Below are 27,322 nucleotides of genomic sequence, written 5' to 3'. Positions count from 1 at the left end.
CTTTGTTTAGTACAATATCATTGTCAACATTGGAAGAGCCTTGACAAAGCATTAGTTAAAACATAAAAACAGAAAATACTCTAGTGGGACCTATATTTTGCTGATTTTTCTGATGCTATGCTAGAGGGACAACACTGCTCTGTACTTCAGTTGTGAATAACAAATCAAACAACACAACCATGGCAGCAGGAGTGCTATAAACGTAGGCAGATGTGCTAATAGTCTTGTCCCTATTTTTGGTACATGGATTGAGGTGATTAGTTGTTATCAAAATAGCTGGAATCACACCTCAAAGTGTGATTTTATAGCACAATTTGTTACTAAGCTAATTGTTGGGCATATTAAAAAGGATTCTTAAAATATTTACACATGTACAATAGGTGATTTTCAATCTTTTATCAACTTGACTGCAATAAAGAAAATTAATTAAATGAAATAAAATGCCATGTACTAGGGAGTAGTGTTTGCAGAGATTTCACTGCAATAAAAATTTTCTAAGAAGAAAAGCATTGATTGATAGACTCGGGGGATTTTTTCTTTCTTCTTCTCTTAACTCTCTTGCTTACACGTTTTCAAAAGTGTTTCAGTTAATTGAAATGTTTCATTTCTGTGTTCTTCTCCTCATCTACTACTTTCTTCACCAAACAAAAAAGTAATTTGCTAACCCAGAACAAAATTGTAATCCTTTGAATTACATTCAAATCTTGAAAATGTAGAGGGGCAAATATAGGAGAGGTTTCAATGATATGCAGCATGCTTCTAGTGAATGTGGATCACAGAATCATTTTGGTTGGAAAAGACATTTAAGATCATGAAGTCCAACCACTAATGTATCACTGCCAGGCCCATGCCTAAACCATGTCCCTAGGCACTGTATCCATGCATTATTTAAATATCTTCAGGGATGGAGACTTCATCATCTCCTTGGGCAGCCTGTTCCAGTGTTTGACACCCTTTCAATGAAGAAGTTCTTCCTAATATCTGATCTAATTATCTCCTGGTGCAACTTGAGGCCCTTACCTCTTGTCCTATCACTTATTACTTAGGTGAAGCGACTGATCCCCATCTCTCTACAACTTCCTTTCAGGTAGTTGTGGAGAGTGATTATGTCTCCACTCAGTCTCCTCTTCGCCACACTAAACAACCCTAGTTTCCTCAGACAGTTCTCATTCTCTATACCCCTCACCAGCTTTGTTGCCCTTCTCTGGACATGCTCTATCACCTCAATGTCCTTCTTGTAGTGAGAGACCCAGAACTGGACACAGCTCATCGAGAGAGAAGCCTACTCATGGTGCATGCAATACAAGATGATATTTAATGTGATTTGGATGGTGTTGAGGAACATATTCATATATGTTTAGAATGTACTTCTTTTAGTTCATTATCATACTCTGACACACTTAGGGGCACTGGGGACTTGCTGAAACTGTTTGGAAGTTGTTTGTTTGCTCAGTCCAATGGTTATCGGCCAAAACATAACTACCTTGCCACTGTAAGGCTCCCTCCCTCAGCTGCTTCTCATGGTGATGTTGCAGCTTCTGACTCATGGGTGTCCACATAATAAATCGTAGAATCATAGAATCATAGAATGGTAGGGATTGGAAGGGACCTTTAGAGATCATCTAGTCCAAACCCCTGCAGAAGCAGGTCAACCTAGATCAGGTCGCATAGGAACATGTCCAGGTGGGAGATAAGTGGACATTGGAATTTTTAATAATTTTAACTCTTTGCTTGTAATTCTCTCTCATCATTCATTCAACTCAGAGCCCAAACCATATTTATATGAAATGTGGTATTAAATTAGGAGGAGTAAATGAGGAGGGGTCTATAGGAATCTCTGGAAATGAGAAGGGATCTATCGGAATCTCCGGAGTCTGTTATCAGCTGCACTGGGTGAATGTCCAGTAAAACTGTTTCTTCTTTAGATAAATGGTACTGGGGCATGGAAAAACATGAAGGTATAGGTGCAGATCCATGCTGGACCATGGACTGATATCTTCCTTTTGGTAAATTTGGCTCAAAGTTTCAAGAGTGGATTAAGCTGCTCTGTTGCTTTAGCATGCAAAACATTGTCTATGTTAAAATATTCAACCAAAGTAAGCTAACAGCAATACTGAACTCTCTAAAGAGTCAGCGTTCTTTTAAAATATCTTTGGGGCATAACAGCCAACCTCCACTGAAGGCAATAGGAATTTTACTACTAATGTCTCTGGATTTGTGATTAAAACGGATATATGTTATTGGATTATTATTATTAAAAACATATACACAAATTGTTATTGTATTATATTAAAACACATATATAAATTCTTAATATCCACATAATGAGGAAGGATTAATCATCACAGATGACCAAAGAGTTTCATTTCTAAGAGATGATTCCATGCCTGATGGATTCCTATTCAGTACAGCTCTCACTTTAAGACATTTCAGTGTTCAATCTCTGATAGCATACTGGAAAAAATAATTGGATTGACAGTGTATCCCATGGTTCATTTACAACAAAGCTTACAAGTTTTGCCACTTAGACATAGCTGCAGCTCCTCTGAGGGAAAAAGTATTTCCTTCTAAGAGTTAAAATGAGAATCAGTGGGACAGTATAGATATAAAACTAAAAGGCCTTTGACCAGCCTAACACTTTTGAGACTTGCACTGAACTACTATTTTAAGTTATAGAGGAGAAAACAACATTTAGACGTGTTGCATGACATCAATCATAACATATAACATCAATATAATATGTAACACCGGAATAAAAATATGCCATGAAACCGGATCTTTGTATATTCAGGTATTTTAATCTCATAGCCTGAGTTTTGTTCTATCTTGTTCAGTGCAGCTTCCACCTATTACTGTACAAACATAACAGGTACATCTGTAATTTTATGCATTTGGTAAATCACCTGTTGTTGAGCATGTGACTGTGTTTTAGATTCTATTGCAGTGCTAGCATTATCTTTGCTCTGTACCTGTCTTATATGTCCACGCCCCTTTTCGAAGGGAGAGTATCACACTGTGATATCTGAATCATTTTTGTCTTTGTGCTGAAATCCTTTCTGTAGGTACAACACATTATTTGAAGACAAATTTAAAAAAATATATGTATAATATTGGACAGTGGCTAGCTAGAGGAGCTCCGAGGCTTCTTTTTGGATAAACTCTTCATATCTGAACTCTTACCTGAATATTTTGGGGAAGGCTGAGCTTTTCCAGACCACATCTTTCTTATTCTCTGTAGAGTCTGGCATGAATATTCTGAATACAGAGGAGAACCTCAATCACCAGTCACCCTCCATAGCTGCTGAAGACCTTTGTCTTTGCTAAAACCTGGCAGCACAGCCTTTGAGATGATGCGGTTTTGGATGTGATACTGAGAGATAACAGGCCTGCAGCAGGAAGGAAGTGGACTGTGGCTTGGCCTTCACCACCTTGCAGTACCCAAGGCTGCAGTCAGTGCTGACTCCTCCAGCCCTATGCTTCCAAAGAGCAGCCATTGCCTTCTTGCTTCCACCTGACACAAGCTCCCTCTTCAGAACATCTCACACACAGAGCTCCTGGCTGCTGGCACCTCTCACAGCCCCTCCTAGTCTGCAGTGTCCTGCAACAGTGACTGCAATCTCATCTTTCAGATGCACCGTCAGGCCCTGTCTAATGTCTTAAGGCACAGATGGGGAATTTCAGCACTTTTTCTTGGGAGTAGAATGAGCAGAAAAATAAATGATTGCAATAAATGATAATAAATTTGACTTCAGCCTTCTCTTCCCTCCTTCTGCATGTGACACATGCTGGGATATAAGTTTTTCAAGGCATGGCATTGTATTTTTGCCAGTGTTTGCATAATGGTTTGGCCAACAGTGCCTTATTGACCTGAAGGTCTAGGTATGTCTGTAATGCAAGTGTAATTAAGAGGGTAAGAAGTCGTTTGCCACTTCCTAAGGTGAAGAGAGCAAGGAATGGTCACAGCTGCTTTAGCTGCATGAACTATTTCTACACAATGTCAGATAAATATAGGTGAAGTAGCCACTCAGTTTTTGGTGGCCATAGGGATTTTAATGATAGGAAAAACTTTGTAGATTGCAGCTTTCTACTCAGAATTTCCCAATCATGCTTTAGGAGACGTTTTAACATATGTGAACTTAAAATCCTCTCTTGACATTAATTAAATGATAGATGGATGAAGGATGCTCATTCTCTATCAAGGGAAATGCTCAAAGGATGTTTGTGAAGTACCAAAGGAAACATGGTGACAGACCCTTCCCAGGGTTAAAAAACACCACAGCAATACAAATAACAGGAATACAATACAAGGGATGTTGTGACATCCCTTTTTTCTATAGTAGCTAGTAACAGGACAACGGGTAATGGGATGAAGCTAGAACACAAAAAGTTCCACTTAAACATAAGAAAAAACTATTTCACTGTGAGGGTGAGGGAGCAGTAGAACAGAGGGGTTGTGGAGTCTCCTTCCTTGGAGGTTGTCATGGTTTGACATGACAGCCTTTTCTGGTAAGGGGGAAGGGGCTGCAAAGATGGCTCCTGCAAGAAGTTGCTCACAACTCTCCCCAGCTCAGAGCCAGACCCACTGCTGGGGCTGAGCCAATTAGACGCCTCCATGATCACTTTTTAAGAAGAAGCCGGAAGGGGAGGTGTCTTCCTCCATCTTCTTTTCTTTCTTCAGCCCCTTCTTCCTTCTTCTGGCTGGTGGTGGTGCAAGGAGTAGGAACAATGAGAGAGACAACCATGCGGACTCCAAGGTCAGTGATGAAAGAGAGGAGGAGGTGTGCTGGAGCAGAGACTCCCCTGCATTCTATGGAGAGAACTGGTGAAGCTGAGATTTATTTTCATTTCTTTAAAGACCCCGCATCAGCGGTACAGACTCATTTTGATAATGAGCCCACATCAGGGGCAGAGACTCATTTTACTAAAGCTGACCCCGGACCAGGGGCAGCGATTCACTTCATTAAAGGCCCCGAGCCAGGGACAGTGATTTTGGCCGGAGGAGGCCGTGTCCCAAAGGAGGGGCCCTTTATCCACAGCTGCAGCTGTGGGGAGGAACCCATGACAAAGCAGCTCATTAAACTTATGCCCAGAAGAGGCTTTGTCCCGAGAGAGGGAACCTGTATCGGCAGAAGCCGCAGCTGCTGGGAACAACCCACACCAGAGAAGTTTGTTAAGGACTGTGTTCCGGGGGAGGAACCCCGTGTTGGAGCAGGGGAAGAATGCCAGGACTCATCCTCATCTGAGAAGACAGAAGCGGCAGAGCCCATCTGTGAGAGACTGACCACATCCCCCACTCCCTGCCCCCCTGAGTCGTTGGGGGGGAGGAGGTAGAGATATCGGGAGCAGTGAGCTGGGCCCGGGAAGAAAGGAGGGATGGGGGAGGGAGATCTTAAAGTGCTGGTTGTAATTTTTTCATCATCCTACTCCCTTTTTGCTTTTATTCTGTTCTGTTTCTTGTAGAATAAACTTTCCTACTTTCCTCTGTAAGTCGAGTACTAGAGTCTGTTTTGCCCAGAACCATAATTGGCAGTGAGCCCTCCCTGCCCTTGTCTCAATCCACAACAATCTTGCTTATCTTTTTACTCCCATTTCACTGGGTCCTCCGACATCTTAACGAGGGTAGGGGTGAATGGGGGCATCGAGCGAGAGACTGTCGTGGTGCTGTTGTGCTAGCTGGGCCAAACCACGACAGAGGTCTTCAAGACCCGCCTGGACATGTTCCTATGCGACCTGATCCAGGTGACCCTGCTTCTGCAGGGGGGTTGGACTAGATGATCTCTAAAGGTTCCTTCCAACCCCTACCATTCTATAATTCTATGATACTATGCTGAAATTCACTACGTGAGATGATATTGGTGGAGTATTTCCCAGAAAGATGTGCTGCAGATAAACTCACAGCACAGATGATATGCAGACTAAAATATGATGGGACTCTACTCTCTGAAATACCTTTAGCAAAACGAGGAAACAGAGTAGGACCAGGATCCATTTTGGTACTGTGCTGTCCACTGAAACTGAAACATGGCAGGATTTTCTGGAAGGGAGGAAAGATCAGTATAGACGTGAGGGAACATTAGATTATTGGATATTTGCACTGGAATGTGATGAACAAACATAACACATTAGTTTATCTTGAAACAGAGTCTTTTTATTTTTTTCCCCAGATGTGTTGTCAAGTGTATTTATAAGCTGCCCTGGTGAACTTTTTTTTCTGCTTTTTTCTTTCTTTTCTTTATTCATATTACTCATAAATGGGAGAGTATTGCTTTAATAAGAGTACTTTAAAAACTGTCTAGTGAACTCTACAAATTCTAGATCAATGCACATAGTATCATTTTAATAAGAAGTTTTAGTTGTTTCTACTTAGCCTTTGTAACAACAACTGCATCTGTCAGAATGGTTATTATAATAATCCATTTCCTGCTTGATGCTTTTGCAACACTGACATATTTAGTAGCAATCATGAAGGATTATTCAAAGCACAGACCATTGGGCAGGCTGAAGAACAATGCCTTTACAAATGCAGAGTAATCAGTGATTTCTATTTTCTGAGCAAGAATATTTTGAATTGCACTTCAGACGGTATTCCCTCTGGTTGAATAAGTTATTGAAGTGGAAAATTTTATTTAGCAGCCTTTGGTAAGAGTCTCGCAAGTCTCCACCGAGTCATTACAAGTGGTACAAAGTCTGCTTTAGCTGAGAGTTAAATTCTGACTCCTTCCTGGGTCAATATTGTTGTGAAAGGCTGCAATAGCTTTTGCAGGTATTCTCTAACACCTTTCCTCCCATACACACAGAACAGTCATGTAAAAACACTGGTCAAGGGCTCCTGGGAGAAGTTGCCCAGGTTTCTAAAATTGGCCAGGTGTAGCTCCAAATTAAACAATCAGGATGCTTATCTATGGTGTCACTTGTTTTTATTCTGTTACATCAGTATTTATCAGAAGCTCTGAGATTTACTTCACTGATTGTAAGCAAGATTTGGTTTATGTCTTCAGTATTGTTTAATAAGGGCCAGTTTGACCAGAGATCCACGAAGCTACAGAAGTCTAATGCAAATTTTACCTGTGGTCCTTCATTTATTTCTCCAGAACCACGAATATTATGCTTATATATGTCATGATTTAGGCCCAGCCAGGGACAAAAAAAACCCACAACTAGACTTAAGTACCACATATTTAAGAATTCCCAAAGAACAGGGAGAGCTTAATTGCTCCTTATGGTCCTGGACAAAAACTACAAGGCTACTCAAATTGGGAAAGAAAACAGAAACTTCAAAACAGAAGACAACACAGAGTGGTACAGTGATGAAGAGCACAACCAGCCTTTTAAGACCACTTTCTCCCCACCCCTCCCCTCTTCCCAGGCTCGGAGCCCTGATCCCAGTGTCTTTATATCCTCCCCTCATGAACAGCTCAGGGGGTCAGTGAATGAGGGTTTCAGTCAGTTTATTCCATATGGTTCCTGCCGCTTGTCACTCCTCAGGGCTGGCAGACTCCTCACCAGTCCTCCCTGGTACACTGCGGGGTCCCTGACAGGCTGGGCAGCCCTGCATGGGCCACTTCGACATGCATTCATCCCAAAAGCTGCAGCTCCTCTCTGCCTCTCATGTGGGTCTGGTCTGTGGCCCACAGTCTCTCCAGCATGGCCTGCGCCATGGCCGCCTCCTCACACAGTCTTTCCCCCGTCCGGGCACAATTACTCGGAGCTGCTGGTGGCTCTCAGTCCTGCCATGGCCCTGCATGGTTTGCAGGGGTACAGCGTGCATTCTCACCATGGCTTGCAGAGGGGTCTCTGGTGTGGTGCTCCTCCTTCCTTCCTCCTTCTCTGACTGTGTGGTCACCTCCATCTTGTATCACTTACACCTCCTCCCAAGCATTTCAAATTCCCACCCTTAAATAGTGATGGCAGAGGCACCAGATTGGCCCAGCCGGGCTGGAGGTGGGTCTGAACTCAAGAGCTAGGGGAGAATCCAAGGACTCTTTACCAGGTCTGCACTGTAGTCCCATTCCCCTGTTAGCAGGCTAAAGCGGCTCCTCACAAAACCATGACAATATATCAAGAACAAAAAGTTTCTGGATGATGTTCTGACATGCTTCCTGTATATTCACTGAGGTATTTCCTAACATGTTAGTTATTGTTCAGAAAATGCCAACTGATCAATGTTCTCCAAATTCAACCTCACTCAGCCCCAACAGGTGCACAGGACAAGAATTTCCTTGGGAAATGGGAAACCAGCTTTCAAGTTCTCTTATTACTTGATTGACCCTAATCTTTCAAGGGCAGCCTCCTGTCTGAATACTCTTCTGTGCACAAGGCACATCTCTCTTTCTGGGGATATTCTACCCTATATAAAGTATCTGCTATTAATCTGCTTTGGTGCAAACTTGTGCTGATCCAAATCATTGGTCCAAACTGAAGTTACTAGACTTCTCTGATTCTTCTTTTACTCACATTGAGAAAGGGGAAAGAAAAAAATATTGCTGTAAAATAGTTTGGTTGTATCTTGATGTAGAAGGAGAGAAAAATATATAATAAAGTACAGGTGGGAATAGAAAAGTGTTTCTGAAAATCTGCATTTTCAGCATATAATTTGGTTATCGTAGAGCTGTCTGGATGAATGAATATGTAAACTTTCTGGTGAAATTAGAAATCTATGACTAACTTGTGGCTAATATTTTTTTAGCATTTCTGGAGATACAATGTTACTGGAAATATGAGTAAATGCATCCTACAGCTTTTACATCAACTCACCTTTGATGGCCCCTTTCTGGGTCCAGCTGGAGTCTGACACTGAAAGGGAGAGCAGCAAAATGACTTTGCTCTTGCTCTTTCTTCTCTTCCCTCAATGTCACATTCTGCATTAACTGACAAAGTCTGGGTCCACAACCCATAGCCCACACTCCCCTGAGACAGTCCTGCACTCATGCTAACCCCCAGGACCAGAAGACAAATGAGAGCATCTCAGGAGAAACCTGAGTAATAGCTTTAACAGCTGGAAAGGGTAAAGGCCACCCACCATCTACACTGCAGTAGGTTAGCATCATTGGCCTCCCTCAGAGCACAGCCACCAAAAAAAAGAGCAAAGGATGTTATTTTTAGCTCAGTATTTGGAGCTACTAGAATGCTTTAATTGAAGCAGAGCAAGTAAAGTCTATTTAAATTATTAACTGTCTACGTGGATGATATCTGGACAACAAGCTATCCTCTTGTGAAGGGATACCTGAGCTAGTTCAAGTACTATGAGTAACATAACTAGACTAGTGTAGCACTCTGCTCAGACTAATTCATCTGTCTTTTCAAAGGCAGGAAGTCTGACAGGTCTGCTTTATTCAGTGCCTCAGTTGCTGCTAATGAGCAGTGTGTAACTAGAGCATCTGAACAGCACAATAATCAATTTAAAACAGTTCTTGCAAGAACTCCTTGAAGTTGAGTTCTCAACTCTATTATTGATGCAAGATGAGAGTCCATCTAGATAGACTGTCTAGAGTAAACTTGCAGGAAAGCTAAAGAAGCACAACATCAGGTATAAAACGTGTCTGGAAACATACACTCCAGCTTCAGCTTCTGAGAGTCACTTCAGCAATACCAGGGCACCTACTGAAAGTCAAAGCTAAGACATCAAGGACTTTGGACAGTGCTCAACTTGTGCTTGAAAAATCACACCCACAGTCTGTAATGACCATTGAAGCTATTAGTGCATTTTGAATTCTACAGCATGCTGTTAAGTCAGGCTGTCAGCGAGAGTGCAGCGAGATGTTAAGCTTCACTCTCTGGCCTTGGTTCTTTGCTCTTAACATTTTTATCAGTTTTTCACTTTTTTTGTCTGTTTAATCTATTTCATTTTCCAAAGCCATCAGCTGTCTACAAAAGTTATTCTCTTTCCAGACCTTATTGTTTTATTTTGAGGTGTTGTTGTCAGCTATGATGCAGGCAAACTGATACCTTTTGCAATAATAAATTAGATACAGCTGATTCCCAGTTTCCTGATATAATCATATTAGAAGAAAGCATTCTGTTATACACACGAGACCCTAATGAAGTCAACACAGCTGCTCATGTGTAAAACCAGCAGAATTTGATCCACTGAGTTCAGCTGGATCTGGCAGCTTTCCAGATTTTCTGAGCTGAGCTATTCTCATTTCAGACATCACTGTCGCCGGTAGGAGCCAGTAACATTCAACATCAGAGTGACACTTCCCAGAGCCAGTCCTCTCTAGAGTTGATTAAAATAACATAACCTCCAGAAATATAATATCAACAACTATATTTACATTCATTGCTTGAGGGGATATTGGTTTACCATGCATTATATTGTAACATTCAAAATAATATTTATCACAGCCTGAACCAACCCTTTGCTCAGATCCATTTGTAAAAGTCAATGAAAACATAAATTAATCTACCAGCTGTATCTCAATGGTTCAGAAATCTTTATCTCCATTCTTGAGCTGTCTTTCCTCTAAACTACAATTTTAGTTTGTCTCCCTGATCCCACTTTTTTTCTGGGTTTCATCTTAAATTCAGAAGGAAGAAATTGGAATATCTAATCTTTCTTCAAGCTCTACTATGCCCTTTTGCCCTTTCTTGAAGATGGTAACTAATGCCTCACTTCTTCCTCCCATACTCTTTTCCAATCTGGAATCTCCATGCACAGCACCCAGGCTATGTGTGCTTCAGAGAAGGGTTTAAGATTTTTTGTCCCTACACTGTGATAGCAGCTCCAAGATACAATCTTTTTTTTTTTTTTTCTTTTCTAAATGTCTAATGGGCTCATCTTCTCTGACTACATCTCAAGTGCTACAGCATTCCTTTCACCAATTTTCATAAAGGATGTCTAACATGGGCAACATCTTCCTGAAAATAACATCCCCTTTACCTAAGGCTACTTCATTAACTTATTTCAAATCTGTCCTCAGATGTAAAAGTACACACTTATTTTTCCATGACGCTATGAAATTGCTTAGTCTGTTAATGTGTTACGGTTCTTTTGGCCATGCATTTTTTTCAGGTTCCTACCTGTTTATATTACCTATATACTGCATCTTGACATTTATTTTTCTCAGTTCAATAGAACAGAATGCTTTTGTGATGCATGCCTACAGTCTCTAGCCTGAAGAGTTCTAATAACAAGGATTTATAAGCACTGCACAAGTATAAATTACAATGTCAACAGGATCTTTAATTTATATAGAAAGAATAGCAACTATCATTTCAGTGGCTTTTTAACTGCATATGTATTCTCATACTTGCCACTGCTAAAACAGATATCTTAGACGTGGAGCTTCTGAGTAGTTTGAGATACTGGGAATGCAGGATGATGAGATAACTTGTGGAAATCATTTAAAAAACAAAACATAATAATCAATATATACTATGACTTCAGCAAAAACATCAGTAAACAAATTATCAGTAATGTTACAAACTTCCACTGCATTCTTCCATATTTTCATGCTACTTGGCAGACAAAAAGGATAAAACCAATGATCAAGTCCACTAAAGTGAAATATTTTGTCTTTAAGCAAATGTAGTAGAAGTTTAGAAAAGCTAAAGTTCCCACGACAGATGAGATAGTGGTGGGAATGATTTTGATCAAGGTATGCATTGAGTCTGTGAATAGTAAATGATTGAATTGGTAAATGCAACACTCGTATAAGATGGAAAAATATTAACACCACTTCTACTGTGTACTGGAACACACATGGGTTCAGTACTTCAAAATATGTATCTCATCCTCACTACATCTGAAAGACATACCAACAGATAACTGTTTTTTGGAACTAATCCTTTGACCTTAGAGAAGACCGTGTTAAAATCTACCTTATTTTGTTGGTCTTTCTCAGAATTTGTTTCCCGACAGTATGTAAACAAGATGCTAATGGAGAGATGTGCAGGGAAAACATATTCTGACAGGTTGGCGTGTAGCATTCTTGAGCAATATACAGCACATTTATCATTATGTTAATGTGAGATCCCAAAGGCAGCATTGCCTTTAAGGCATACTTGAATATGCCAAAGTTTTCCCTTTTGTAGGAGGCAAAATAGAAGATAGATTTGTCATTCATGAAGACGTGAAGATTCCTTGAGTTGTGCACACCAATCAGAAACCCCTAAATAAAATAACATTTTGTGAAGTTATATTTTTTCATTTGCAAACCCTGAACAGTTTATTATTCACATTATATACCCTGTTTTAGAGATGGCATAACCAAGGCATAGAGTTTAATGCAGCGCTTGTTTGAATAATGCTGGTGGTAGTTCCATGCAGTTAGGCTGCTAATTATGTTAAATATCAGTAATTTCCTTTTTCTTCCCTTTTGTAACATGTCTGAAGATTGTCTAGATAAACAAACAAACAACAGTCAAGAACACAAGAGTTCCTAAAGTGTTTTCCCAGGACCACTGGCTCAAGGTCACACAGCAATTCAGTGCAAAGGCTGGGAAAAGATTCTTTACTCCTATTTCTCAGCTCATTCCAACCTTCATGTCACAAAGTACTCCAAAAGCTTAAAAGGTGTTTTAAATGTCATATGAATCTTCTTTGAAAAGAGATGCAAATCTTAGGGCTATAGCTTATAGTAAGGTTCTGAGAATAGCTTTTCCTGTGAGCTTTAGGTGGTAAGATTTAGCTATATTCCCAAATCAGTAAATGTCTCCAACTTTCAGGTATCCTAAGTTTAATTTGAAGATGTAATTGATAATGAAGTAGCCTGTATCTACCTATGTTTCTCCTTCTACTTGTCAAAAAACAAGGCACAGAAATAACAATGAAAAGATACAAAATGTAAGGTAAAGGAAACTCTTCCTATACAGAACTCAACAATTGGCTGTTTGAACCTAGATGTCTACTGGCAGAATAAAATATACATAACATGTATAAATGCATCAAGAATAATTTTAACATCAGTTAGCTGTCTTAATTTTCTCTTTCCTAGAAGGCTGCTCCAGAAAATTGTCACTCGTTAAACCTAGATCGCAGACATCTGCAAACTATTAGCTATACTCAAACCATTCAGCAAAAAGCAAAGAAATCCCCTCAAAAACAGAAGTATTCCAGCAAACAAAGAAGAACTGTGTCCAATCATCCCCAGGGAGGAATTAACCAGGATAAGTTCAGAGGACAAAAGTGCATGTTTCATTTCTGTTTTAACCAAAGCACCCTCTATGTCTAATGTATCAGGATGCAGCTTGCAACAGTTACGAACCACTGCTCTGCATTCCATTATATTGCTTAGCAACATTGGGCTCAAGTATCAGAAAGATGTTCTGGGTCATCATGGGTGATTATTTCTCTGTCGGGGCCTATTTACACATTTAAGTGATTTTACTGGGAACACACAAGGTGGCAACATGCCCATTAAAGGTTTTGGGTGCCCTAAGACACAATCACATTCAAAGTCCATAAAAACATTTTAAAAATGCTATGAGCAGACATATCTTTGTTCATACCTTTAATATCTTCATCTCAATGTGATTGTTTAAAGTAAGCTTAATTGTGAACTGTTTATATGCACAAGGATCAAAATAGACACCTTTCCCTGTAGTATGGCAAAACTATCCAAAACCTAAATGCTCCTGTTCAGCAGTGATAAAATCTGGAAATGTTGCCAGTTTTCTTGTGGTCAGGAAAATTTGTTTGCTTCATCTACTACTATTTTACTTTGTTTTAATGTTATCTGTTTGTGCATTAAGGTAAGCAGTGATGGTTTAGAACAACGAATTTGTCACAGTTAACCAAGTAAGAAAAATCTGCATTTGAGGAATGCAACATTCACCAATTACTTTGGCTTGGAATGTAACATTCACCAATGACTTTGGCTTGGCTTTCCCTCTGTTGCTGGAAACGTTCAGTAAAATTAGATGTATTTATGAAACAGAGGAAAACTACAACTGCTGTTCAACATTGTTAAAGCCAAACTAAAAACAGAACTACTATAAGATATTTATGAGGAATAATATAAGCATTGAACAGTAGGAGACCTTAAAAAAGTACATCTAACCTGGATGAAGAAGACAGGAATATGTCAAAAAGAAAACCACAGGTTAACAAGATAACAGAAAGTGGAAAATAAATGAGAAATTGTTAGTTGCATAGAAAGCTTACTAATAAAAGAACATAGTAACTATGAATGAGTTTCAATTGTTCTGGTCTTTATGAAGTAATGTATTTCAACACTGCTACGCCAGAGGTAGTTTTGAGCCTTCACTGGCTATTGTCAATAATGGGTACAAGCTGAAAAATCAGAATCTCTATTTTAGGTGCTTCATAATCCATGAATCCAGTTCATTTACCTTCATGGCAATCAAGTGAAACAAACTATTTCCCATTATCGATAATCCTCTTATTTACTAGCCTTTACTCCAGTGAATTTTCGTGACATAATGTAACATAACATACACAACAATATAACACAACTAATATAGTATTATATGATAATTAATGTAAATATAATTAATGTAAGTAATATACTATTCTATAATAGAAGGTCCTTGGGAAGACAAAACATTATGAATAGTTCTCCTAGAGAGTACTTTCTTTGGAAGCCTTGCAGCAGGAATTTTGAAGGACTGAATGAGGCTGCCATGACAGTCCTCAAATTGCTGTTGTGACAACAGAGAAATCTCTGCTTATTATTGGTAGACCTAGCCACCACACTGGAACTGAACTCGAGGGAAGTACAGGTTGTCTTCACAAATGTTTAGTTGAGGTTCCCTTAAAGACTTGCTTCCTGAGTTATAAAACTAACAAGCAAAGGTTTTTCATTAACTAATATATTTATCCTTATCTAACTGCATTAGTAAGAGACCAACTTCTTCAGTAATAGCTGGAAGGTAATAGCTGCCCATTCAGAAGGAACAGAGTGAGCTCCAGGTCTCAGTGAACAATTCACACTTCTTGTTTATTGAATTGCCTTGTAGATGTTCCTATATTTTTGGAGTTATACCTAAATATCAATAATCCAGGAGATGAAAGCATAGTTTAGAAAAAGGTGTCCTGAGCTCTCTTCATGTTGCATCACTAACTGCAGGACCTGACAGAGGCTAGTATAGTAGTGTTACAGTGCATGTACCCATCAATACAGCAACATGAGTGTGCCCACAAAAAAACCCACCATCTAAGTGGGCAAGGCATATGCAGGTAGGAAAGGTGAAAGTAGCATGGAGAGTTGAATCGCCCATCTGAAAGGTCATGCTGCAAGTTAACAAGAGAGCCAGGATCCTGAGCCCTGCCCACAATGACATCCAGACATCCAGACTTGGGTCCATCATTTCCAAAGTCCTTGGCAGAAGCAGCTTTAGTGCTGTCTCTGTGTCACACCCTGAGGATCAGTCTCAGGGTGTGGGGGTTAATTACTGGGAATGAAAAGTGAGAAGGACTAATGATGAGCTCAAAGAACTTTCAGTATTTCTATTGAACCATTGATTACTTGGGTAACACTGTGGGAGTAAAATACTCTAATACGATTACCATTTTTTTTCTTTCATATACATTTATATTTCTGTATTCTTATGTACAATCATATTCACACAGATACATTTTCTCACTCTAATGATGCTGGGACATGAAATAAGAAGCCTAGAACTTCTTGACAATGCTAACCTTCCAAGAAAAAGCAGCACTAGAAGTGAAAGGTCCTCCGAATGTGTTTTATCTCCTTGTTAATGCCAACTTGACACTCATCTGCCTTCATATTATCTAAAACTTATATACATTTAAAACATGACTAACACTTCTAGTTCATGTATACCTAGAAGTTTCCTGAATTTTAAGCACTTTAGTTTATGACACATCCTTATAAGCAACAATTTTTGTTCCAACACCAGCTGTAGAGTCTCCTCTTCATCCAGAACTATTATCTGACTGGGTCTATCAACAAATGCAACTATTTCTACATTTTTTTTTCTTCTACTGTTCAGTATTGTTGCTTTAAATGTAACTAAAGAAATAAAATATTTTTCACAGTAGCATCTAGAACCATGAAAAATAACAGAAATGTTTCTGTGTCCACTACAAACAGTGAAGTATAAATTCTTGTAATCTACTACAAAATCCATCTTTTTCTCTCGCATTAAATACCGTTGTGTGCTACTAAGAGTACAAAAATACCCTTTTCCTTTACCTATTCTGTTTCAATGAGAAAACTGTATTTTTTTTTTCATTTTCATATTACTACATTTCTCAGATTCAATTGCCCAACATTTAAAACATTTAAGAATGGCATTCAGTCCCAAAAAGTATCACAGAGGAGTCTTTGCCAGCAAGAGATTTCTGTTTAATTACTAGTTTGAATTGTTACAGCCACAGCAGGAGAATTGTAGAAAGATTTACCCTAAAAATTAAACCATGGAGAATGTTAGGACTCCCAAAACTGGCTTTCTAAAGAAAAAAATAATTCTGACACTCACAAATAAATCTATGAACGTGTTCTGTGTGTTTGTAATGGTAATGCTTTCCTGCAATCATACAGAGAAGATTTAGGGATTTCATTAAAACCATGACACTCTGATCATGGATACTCAGAGAATTTGTTTGTGCCTTAAGACAGATATTTAACTTACCCAGAGTGAACTCAGGATATAGGACAGTGTAACAATGCCCTGAACACATACTGTCCTCACAGTCATCATCTACTTCACACCACTCTCTAAGAGACAACACTGGGAATGGCTACACCAGTAAACTCTCCTACAGTAAAAGTAAATCCCTTTGAAGTCATTAATGTGAAATTCCTAATCCAACAATTCTAAATATATGGCCAGAGAACTGTCTCACACGAGAAAAATACCTGTATTTTAAAACAGAATCAATATTATTCAGTAGCGTGCAGTAGCTACCCTCTAAGTAATACACATTTCTAAAGCCACTCAGATGCTTGAAGCATCTACTCAAGAGGCCCCAATGACTCTGAAAAAGCTGCAAATAACGTGCTTGCTGACAGATTTAATTTTTCAGTGAATTCTGAAAAGATTTTGTATCTGAGGGAATCTGAGAGACTTTAGCTACAGCAAAGATTCTTTTTCTTCTGTGTTATACCCATGTCAGGACTGTGATAAGTATTGGCTTCTTTATCAGAGAAAAAGACCTTCTGAAGCCTATACAAGGTTGTCAGGATTTACCAGGAGTGCTTTGCGTAGTGTTCAGAGATTCACTGGAGCACACAGGATAAAGCTCATTCTGCTAGTAAAGCTAAGGAAGACCTTTTGTGTGACTCTGAGTTGCTACCCTAAAACGTCATAGCCCAGGATCAAACAGAGCAGGCAGCACAACTATCAACATAAAATGGCATCCCTACCTCACTGCTTGCACACTACCAGAAACAGAAGTGATTATTCACAAAAATAAATTTGAGATACACAATCTATGGTGTTGTGCCAGGGCATTTGCTCAGAACAGGATGATGTCAACCCCTACACTCTCATTAGCTCTCATTAATGTACTTTTGTCTACACAATAGGTATCCCTGCACAACACAGAGAAGGGTAGACATGTTAAAACTGAGAGACATGGTGAAGCTGCCCCACTTCAATACTTGTATACATGCATGAAGTGTATGAGTTAGTTCATTCATAATATAAATTAATTAACTATTATTAATAAGAATAAAATCCGCAGTATTTCTGCATGACATTACATTAGACTGTCTAGACAAGAATGAAAAATACTGCTACAACTGGACTAGAATATTGAGAAGATGGGTAAAAAGCCATCCACACCTCCTAATCTACAAAAAAAGATGATTAATTGATACTGTATTAACATTTAATTTTCTTCTGAAAATCATGCATCTATCATGAGTTTTTTCATACATGAAAACTGTAGGGATTTTTTATTTAGTCCTAAAGCTGACATTGCCTTTCCCTGTCATACACACTGTCCTCTTCATTAACGCCAGTTCTCACCAACCCTGAACATAATTTATTATCTCTGGCATGAAATCAGAGCATATTATTGTATATATAATCACATGTGTGATGACCACTATAATCTAACAGAAAGCTGCAAACAAAAAGGTATTGTGGTTTATATTTAATGATCTTTTGGTGTGACACTATCTATTTAAACAAAGGGTTTCCTACTTGGGCTGTAATTCCACTGATTAATTGGAGGAATTGCCCATTCTTTGCTTTAAGCATTAACCTAACTCTTCACAGTGATTTGAAACCTTTTCCTGTGTGAGAAATGCCACTGAACTAAAGCCATTTTCTTAAATTTATAACAAATTTTTTATATAATTGTTTTATGGGAAAATAAGCATTTGCAATACCTCCAGACATGTATTTGTTTAGCTGTTTTGGGATATGGATTTTAAATGCTTACAAGTAGGGCCCCATTATGTAAATTGTAAGGGCACAGTGGAGGAAGAAGTTTTACTAGAAATTTGCCCACAGTTAGGAGATGGAGTGTGTCAGTGATATCTTATTTCAGAAGTTCTTGCCTTTATGACAAAATAAGAAAACTATGTTCTCTCTTTGTCTTCAGGAAATATCATCAATAGACTCTTACAACAGAGGTGAAAATGTATGTAATGGCACACAGATTTAATTCTTATCTGCTTGTATTCAGGAGCTTTTTTCTGCAGCATGTGTTGCTGCTTAGAAATCTCCTGTAGCACATCTATGTATTCAAGCCACTGAAGGCTTGGCTTGGATCATGGTTTTGCTACAAAATCCCCATTGTACACTCTGACTTTTAAGTCTTTGAGATTGTGCCTGCAAAACAGCTGGGCAGTCTTAAGGAGGTTTAAGGGCTTTAGATTTAATACTGGACTATATGCCCCAGTGGACTTTGAAAGGACAAATGCCGAGCCCAGGCAGTCCCATGGAGACTTCTGCTGGCACATGCTCTGAAGGTCCACACTCCAGGCTTTCTCTTATCTCCCATCCTATGGCCAGTAAGGTATTTAAGAAAGGGAATTTTTGGCATTGGAAAGAACTTGGAAATATCATTTTACCTCCTCTGACACCTTCTGAAAAAGAAAGAATAAGTCTTTCCTAAATTTGACACAAAGCCAAAGCCTTAGCCTTCTTGATGCTGTCAGTGAGTGGAGACAGGAGGAAAAAGCTTGTATTGATTATAGCAGGTTAACTCCAAAGGGACTGTGACAATGTGTTTTTTCACACAGCCTTGAGAAAAATTGTGTGGGCTTCAGAGATGCTAAAATGTTGGTTTGATGTTGTAAGCCACATCTAATGGCTTTAGTAACATTGCTACGTAAAGTTGAAGCTGCAGGAGTCATCCAATGTGTATGAACTAGGTGTACATGCGAAAGTATATTCTGTTTGCATTGTGTGCCCTTTGCTATTTCAAAGGCTATCTGCTTTTTTCAGTCGATTAAATACAAGTAACAATAATAAAAAAATCCTTTTATAAAAATGTGGACATTCTTCTTGTGGAAACAAAGTAGTTCAATAAATTGTATTCATTCACACACACACTTTTTATCTACAATATGGTTGCAGTATATATTGTGCCACTCAAAGTACTTGCACACAAACGTTTATCTAATACTATCTGGAAAAGCTACATTAAAAATACCACAGGCTTCTGAAGTTCTGTTCAACGTTTTCTAATACCATGTAAAAATGTTCTTATCTGATACTGGAAGTGATCTCTATCAGTTCTACTTCATAAAGCTCCTAGAGATTTCATTTTCACACACCTTCAAATTCTTCACAGCCAGTGGTATTGATCTGCCATATAACAGCCTATCTCTAGGAGGACTGCAGTAAATAGGTACTACTAAAAATATCACAGAGATTGATCCCTTTTTCCTGCCCAGTTATGTGCACTCCAATGATTAGATAGTTCTTCTGGGGCATAAACATAAGTTGCCGAAAAATGTCTCTGAGAAGCACTGAAGAACATTCTGGACAAGCATCAAATTTTGAGACAGTTGGGCAAATCTTTACCCAATAGGGAGCTGCTTGGGAGAGTTCAGTGCAGGGCCACAAAGATGATGAAGGGAGTGGAACATCTCCCTTATGATGAAAGGCTGAGGGAGCTGGGGCTCTTTAGCTTGGAGGAGACTGAGGTGTAATTTCATTAATGTTTACAAATAAGAAAAGAGCAGGTGTCAGGAGGATGGAACCAGTCACTTCTCGATGTCTAATGATAGGACAAGGGGCAACAGGTACAATCTGGAACATAAGAGATTCCAAAGAACCATAGGAACAACTTCTTCACTGTGAGGGTGATGGAGTATTGGAACAGGCTACCCAGATGGGTTGTGCAAGTCTCCTTCTCTCGTGGTTTTCAAAACCCGTCTGGACATGTTCCTGTGTGACCTAATCTAGGAGGTCCTGCTCTGGCTGGGAGGTTGGACTAGATGATCTTTCAAGGTCCCTTCCAGCCCTTAAGATTCTGTGATTAAATAACTCTCCCATGTGAAATGAGTGAAGAATCAGAAAATCCATGGTCATCTAGTCTACCCATCGTTTTCCCTGGCAAATTTGTGACAAACCTGGTTTATTGCTACTTGAGAGGGCAAGTAGTGGATTCTGACACAGATTTCACTGGCATCACTATGAATATGTTTGCAAGCTTATCCTTCAATGTAATGCAGTTTCATTATGCTTTAGATGAGCTGGTCTGATCTGTAATAACAGATCAATACGCCTACGTGCAGTAGCCTAGATGTGACAGTTTATGTGAGCTGCTGTACCTGCACACATATGCAGCTCTGACACCTTCATCTCATAGCCCATGCATGCAAACAATTCCCAGAAGCATCCAGGATTTTTTAAATAACTTGTTACAAGTCCACAGTGTCCAGTAAGCTACAAAGAATACCTTCTGCAGCAATATCATTACTCCTGTTATGTATAGCCTGCTGTACGAAAAAAAAGGACATTCAGTCTTCCTGTTCAAGCGACTGCATGAAAGGTATGGATGCAACAACACTTACTAGATAGCCATGCTTTCTATATACATACATATAAAGAGTAGCAGGAAAACAAACAAACAAACAAACAAGCAAACCAAAACAAAAAAAAAAACCCACCAGCACGTACTCCTCCTTGTTAGTGTGAAGACTTCTGCAAGTTTGGGACTGAACTAAGGGAATTACAAGTATTTCTATTCCATCTTCTTCATTTGTTTTTTCAGATGTACAGAAAATTAGCTAAGCCACCCAAACTGCCCTGTGTCTGAAAAATGGCAGAGGAGAAAAGAAAGAGCCTGGAGAGGAGCTCAGAGGTGAGTTACTTCCAACAGTCCTTCTACAACATTGAATACCAACAGCAGCTTTACTCACATGCACCAGCAAGATAACTGTCACTGATAAAACAAAAGAATCAGACTGAGTACCTGACTTCTACCTCCCATGAAAAATTCTTGCTCTTTCCCTTCTAACAAATGAATCCAAGCCCAGCGCATAGGTCTTGGTAACGAAAGCAACAGACATCTTACCATGCACTTCTTCAAGAAGACAAGAAACTTCCATTAGAAATTTGAGATGTAAGAGCACTGGGTCTAGAGGACCAGGGTGCAGAGGTGGCAGGGACAGAGAGCAGCTTCCCAGGGAGCACTGTGGGGCTTCTTTTTTTTTTTTTTTTCTTTTTTCCCTGAAGAGGATGAATACAGCCACAATGCTTTGCAGAAAGCAGAGCATAGGATTAGTGGATTTAAGGCAAACCAACAGAAGCAAAAACTGTGGGGATGGACCTTAGCTTAAAATATTGACAGCATCTCACTTTGGCTTACACTCTCTTTATTAAATATTGACTTTCAGAAAGGAGACACAGCAGTTTGATAACTTTGATTTGGTAATAGATCATATAGGACCAATAAAAACGTAGTAGTGGGGGGAGAAACCTATTCCTCTCAAAGCTAAAGCATTCCTAGCTAATGAAAACTGTGACAGAGTCATTACCACCATAGGGGTTCTGATTACATCTGTTGATACAAGATTGATTTTTCTTGGCCCACAGTCAACTGCCATCTCTGCAAACAGTTCACAGCAATAGAGCCCATGGGGGGTTATTTAAGAGTGGCTGACCTAGGCGGCACTGTTTGGTTTACTGTTTTCTCATGAGCACTCCCAGACATTTTGGTGCCTGCCTAAGTATGGGGCTTGCCAACAGCAGGTCATAAAATACTGTAATAGAGGATTTCCATTTCAGTTGTGACTCTGTCCTGAATTCAAGACGGCTGCCTCTGAACCACTATACTTAAAGGTGCTTACAATTCAGAAGAAATTTCCAGCCCATAGAATAGTTGCAGCTTTTATCTCTTTGGCTTTGATCTCCCCTGTATTTTCTTAAATATAATTAAATCTGTCACATCATTTCCGCCCTTCTTGCTTTCTCCCTGAAATAAAACATTTACACACAAATCCGGAACTTTAAATATAATTCTGAGGAATAATAAATTATTTTGAAACATTTGAACTCCACCTCGTATATCATTTCCCAGCAAATGTGATGCATTCTATCCTGGCTAACTCCTGAACCAGAATTTTTTAATTTATTTTTCCTAGCACAATATATTTTACTGTAATTTCTCTTAACACCTATCATTGCTGACTTGGAATTGGGAGTGTGAACATTAATATCCTTCTTGTAACACTGTATTAAATGTCTTTGACAATGCTGGCATCCAACTAAAGTACAAATCTCACTGACAAACTGCACAAATTCCACTTTGTGGTTTGACCCAGTACTTAAACTACTGAACAAAATCTGTAAAGAAACCTTAAATTCTTTGAAACGCTCAACAAGATAGTGCATTGTTTGAAGTTTTAAATCAGACTGAGGAGAATAGAGCTGAGCTTACCTCCTTAAACAACTTCATCCAAGCTTAGTATCCAAGGAGATATGAAGTACATAATATCAGCATGACCCATCTATACTGTGTATGCAGTTTTGCACAACATAAAGAAATAAAAATTAAGCTACTTTTCAAAGGTGTTTTCTGTTGTCCTGTTAAAATCTTAATTCAGAACCTTTGTATCTCTAGTAAGGATCCTGCACTTGTTATTAGTAAGATATTTCCTAGCACATCAAATCGCAATACTTCATTAAATTCAAAGTACTTATATGTTTATCTTTGCAATACTCCCTGCCATCCCATAGCAGCAAACGTATTACCAGATGAAGACCTGAGGCACGAAATTATTACATGGTTTACACACTACCACAACAGAACTTTGAAGCCCAGTGAAGTTTTACTTTACACTGAAGGACTGTTTTTACACTGATATTGGAAGTCTATGCATTAATAATAATAATAAAAAAAAACATTAGGAGAGACATTTGGTGTGATTAGTTCAACTCAACCTAATTGATTACATGAAAGACTGATTAATTGCATAAAATACTGTTGCATTACATGTAGGCGTAGTTTCATTAAAAGTGTACTTGCTTTACAGTAAGAGATGTTTTGCTCAGAAAGATACAACCTAGACTGCTTGTGGTTAACACCACAATAAATGAATCACAAAATAGGATACTTATTGGACTTTACACAGTATCCTGCCAGATATTGTGAAGAGTGTCTCTAAAATCTACCTGAACAAGGTGTTACTAAGTTACTAGCCCTATCCAAGTGACCAAGCTAGGTGAGTGCAGCCAAGATGTGTTAGACTTGCTATGCTTATTCCCTTTGGGTGTGTGATTATATTAGATCTTTTGATTCCAGAGGGTCCACTGGGGCAATTGCACATATGCAAGAGCTTCAAGGTGATTCTGAATGTGGCTATTGCTTAACATCAGTCAAGTAACAAGCCTTAGAAATCAGAACTCCTTGATTTAATTAGTTCATCCATGAGAAGATTACAAAATGATGCATTCAGGTTTATGGGTATCTACAGAAAGAAAAAGAACGTTTCTTCAAGCTAATAAAAGACAATGAAAGATATTGCCAGTGGATAGGAAGAGAAGCTACAGAAACTTCAGTTATTTTTAATTGGCAACATTTTTTCTACCTTTAATGTGAGTCTCATGATTTAGAGATTTTTCACAAAAGCTGCAACTGCTGTAATAATTTCATTCCAAGTATCTCTATTTCCACTAAAATATTAAATTGGTTTCTAAGTCTCAATGGTTGCACACAAAATACATTTAAACTATGAACACTGAAGTCTTCAGTACTAGAAAAATTGAAAGATGTCCACATTATTCTTTTTATACATGATGTTGGCAATGGGAAAATTGAACTAGGAACAAAATACACAATAGTTTCAAGTGAATATGAGAGGTACATAGGAATACATTATACAGATGGGTTACCCCATTATTTGGAGTCTTTCATTTGCATGAATATCTGGAACAAAAAAAAATATAAACGTGAATTTTCAGACGTGTAAATATTAGAGGTGCTTTGACCTGTGTTGTTCAAAATACAGGTAGAGGCCTGTCAAGGTTCTTCCTCAACTTTAAAAAACCCCACAAGATGTCAGTGCCAACCCCTTGTCCCACTCACAACATATCCTGAAGAGATACTCTTTCAGTCTAATGTTGCAAATACCCCCCAAATACCTTTTTCACTGGATGTGCCAGTGTCTGGTACATTCTCAGAAGTTTTTTCATCTTTAGGCCACGGATCTTTGATACTGTTACTTAATAAAAGCTTCAAGAAGAAAAGAGAAAATAAAGCCAAACTAGACGCTCATACTGAAAGGATAAATAAATGAAACAGAAACCCATCATAGAATCATAGAATCACAGAATATTAGGGGTTGGAAGGGATCTTTAGAGATCGTCTAGTCCAACTAGATGATCCTCCCTGCAGAAGCAGGTCAACCTAGATAAGGTCGCATAGGAACATGTCCAGACGGGTCTTGAAGACCTCCAAGGAAGGAGACTCCACAACCCCTCTGAGCAGCCTTGAGAACGTGTGGCTACTCTAAGTCAATGTTTTACAAATAAGTGAAGGCTAGACAAGTAAGCGCATGGCAGCCTTAAAGACAGCACATTTAGTTTTTTTGGGGGAAAAAAAAGAAGATAGATTCAATCCTGTTAGCATACATTGTGTAAAGTTGGTTTTCAGTCATATTGGATATTATCTGATGTAAAAAGTTTTGTCAGCTACTTGGTGTGACAGCACAAGATTGCTTGACTGACCTGAAAGGAGGTTATTGTTTCAGTACTTCAGGAGTACTGTTGTTTCAGGAGTACATTGTTTCAGGAGTGTTTTGTTTAGAAGCACAATCTTTTCCGGTGTTCTAGTCTTTGAAATAGTGCCAAGGTGGAGCAGACTCACATTGCTGGAAGATGCAGATATTTTTGCTGCCCTGACAAGAAGATGTTCCTTCTAGACATGCTCTGTAAAGCATGTGGGACTGACATATGTGTCTCATTAAATGAAATGACATGCTGAGGTAGCAGTATAGGTTATTATTTATAGAGCCCTAGTATTTCAGGTATATACGTAAGATGGTGCCAAATACTGTGCAGAACTATCCATACTTTTCAAAGATGTAAATTTAAGCACTGAATGCATTCATTTTGAAGAGACAACTGCAAAGGGGAAGCATAATGAGCAGAGAAAATGCTACTCTAAGGCTCTATTTTGCAAGCCGCTGCCCATTTGTTACATCAATAAATTGTCTTATGTATCCCATCCGAACCTGATCTAGGTGGCCCTGCTTTAGCAGAGGTGTTGGACTAGATGATCTTTAGATGTCTCTTCCAACCCCTACCACTCTGTGATTCCATGAATTGTTCTTTCCCAATGTTGTTACATCACACTTGGTCCATTGCTGACATCTCTCTTTATGCCATAAAAGCTCATTCAGTGTCATGGTTTGACATGACAGCCTTTTCTGGTAAGGGGGAAAAGGCTGTAAAGTTGGCTCCTGTAAGAAGTTGCTCACAACTCTCCCCAACAATGAGCCAGACCCACTTCTGAGGCTGAGACAATTAGATGCCTCCACGATCACTTTTTAAGAAGAAGCCAGAAGAGGAGGTTTCTTCCTCCATCTTCTTCCTGTTTCTTCCTTCTTCTGCCCCTTTTTCTTCTTCTGGCTGGTGGTGGTGCAAGGAGTAGGAACAGTGAGAGAAACAACCATGCAGACTCCAAGGTCAGTGATGAAAGAGAGGAGGAGGTGTGCTGGAGCAGAGACTCCCCTGCATTCTACGGAGAGGACTAGAGAAGCTGAGATTTATTTTCATTTCTTTAAAGACCCCACATCAGTGGTAGAGACTCATTTGGAAAATGAGCCCGTATCAGGGGCAGAGATTCATTTTGCTACACCTGTCCCCGGACTGGGGGCAGGGATTCACTTCATTAAAGGCTCCAAGCCAGGGACAGGGACTATGGCCGAATGAGGCCGTGTCCCGTGGGAGGGACCCAATCACGACACTGCAGACCCCAAGCCAGGGGCAGTGATTTTCTTCTTTAAAACTATGGCTGGAAGAGGCCATATCCCGAAGGAGGGATCCTTTATCACTATGGCCAGAGCAGGTCGTGTCCCGAGGAAGGGACCCAATATCTGTAACTGTGGGGAGGAACCCACGACAAAGCAGCTCATTAAACTTATGCCCAGAAGAGGCTTTGTCCCGAGAGAGGGACCCTGTAACTGCAGAAACTGCAACCGTGGCAAAGAATCCACACCTGAGATATTCACCAAGGACTGTGTCTCGTGTCAGGGACCCTGTATCGGCAGAAGTCGTAGCTGTTGGGAGTAACCCACACCAGAGAAGTTCATTAAGGAGGAACCCCATGTTGGAGCAGGGGAAGAATGCCAGGAGTCGCCCTCATCTGAGAAGAGAGAAGAAGCAGAGCCCATCTGTGAGAGACTGACCACATCCCCCATTCCCTGCCCCCCTGAGCCATTGAGGGGGGAGGAGGTAGAGATATCAGGAGCAGTTGGGCCCAGGAAGAAAGGAGGGATGGGGGAGGGAGATCTTAAAGTGCTGGTTGTAATTTCCTACTCCCTTTTTGCTTTTATTCAGTTCTGTTTCTTGTAGAATAAACTTTAGTACTTTCCTCTCTAAGTCGAGTACTGGAGTCTGTTTTGTCTGGAACCATAATTGGCAGTGGGCCCTCCCTGCCCTTGTCTTAATCCACAACAAACTTGCTTACCTTTTTACTCCCATTTCGCTGGGGCCATCCTAACGAGGGTGGGGGTGAATGGTGGCATCGAGCAAGAGCCTGTCATGGTGCTGCTGTGCTAGCTGGACACGACATCCAGTAATTACCAAGGACTAGTTTGAAGAGAAGGAGTTATGCATAAGTCCTCAGTCTCATAGAAAAGTCTGCAAGGCAAACTGCAGAAATAGATGATAAGATAAAAAAGATATAGATAAATATTGTTATTTATTACCTGTGATTCATTTGGTTAAAAGATGCTGCCAATTCTTTAGTCGTTCAAAGTAGGCC

At 39.5% G+C, this 27,322-nt stretch overlaps 1 long non-coding RNA gene across 1 annotated transcript; it reads left to right on the top strand.

Annotated features, from left to right (window-relative positions):
* Window positions 1-4,681: 4,681 nt before the first annotated feature.
* On the top strand, window positions 4,682-26,853 carry LOC133625095 (uncharacterized). Its single transcript, XR_009818386.1, has 3 exons — window positions 4,682-4,754; window positions 21,107-21,196; window positions 26,590-26,853. It is a non-coding gene; the product is annotated as an uncharacterized LOC133625095 (long non-coding RNA).
* Window positions 26,854-27,322: the final 469 nt, after the last annotated feature.

Source organism: Colius striatus, chromosome 3, assembly GCF_028858725.1.
Source record: "Colius striatus isolate bColStr4 chromosome 3, bColStr4.1.hap1, whole genome shotgun sequence".
Taxonomy (NCBI): domain Eukaryota; kingdom Metazoa; phylum Chordata; class Aves; order Coliiformes; family Coliidae; genus Colius; species Colius striatus.
Note: the sequence above shows the minus strand (reverse complement) of the source record. Positions and strands in the feature narration are given on the sequence as shown.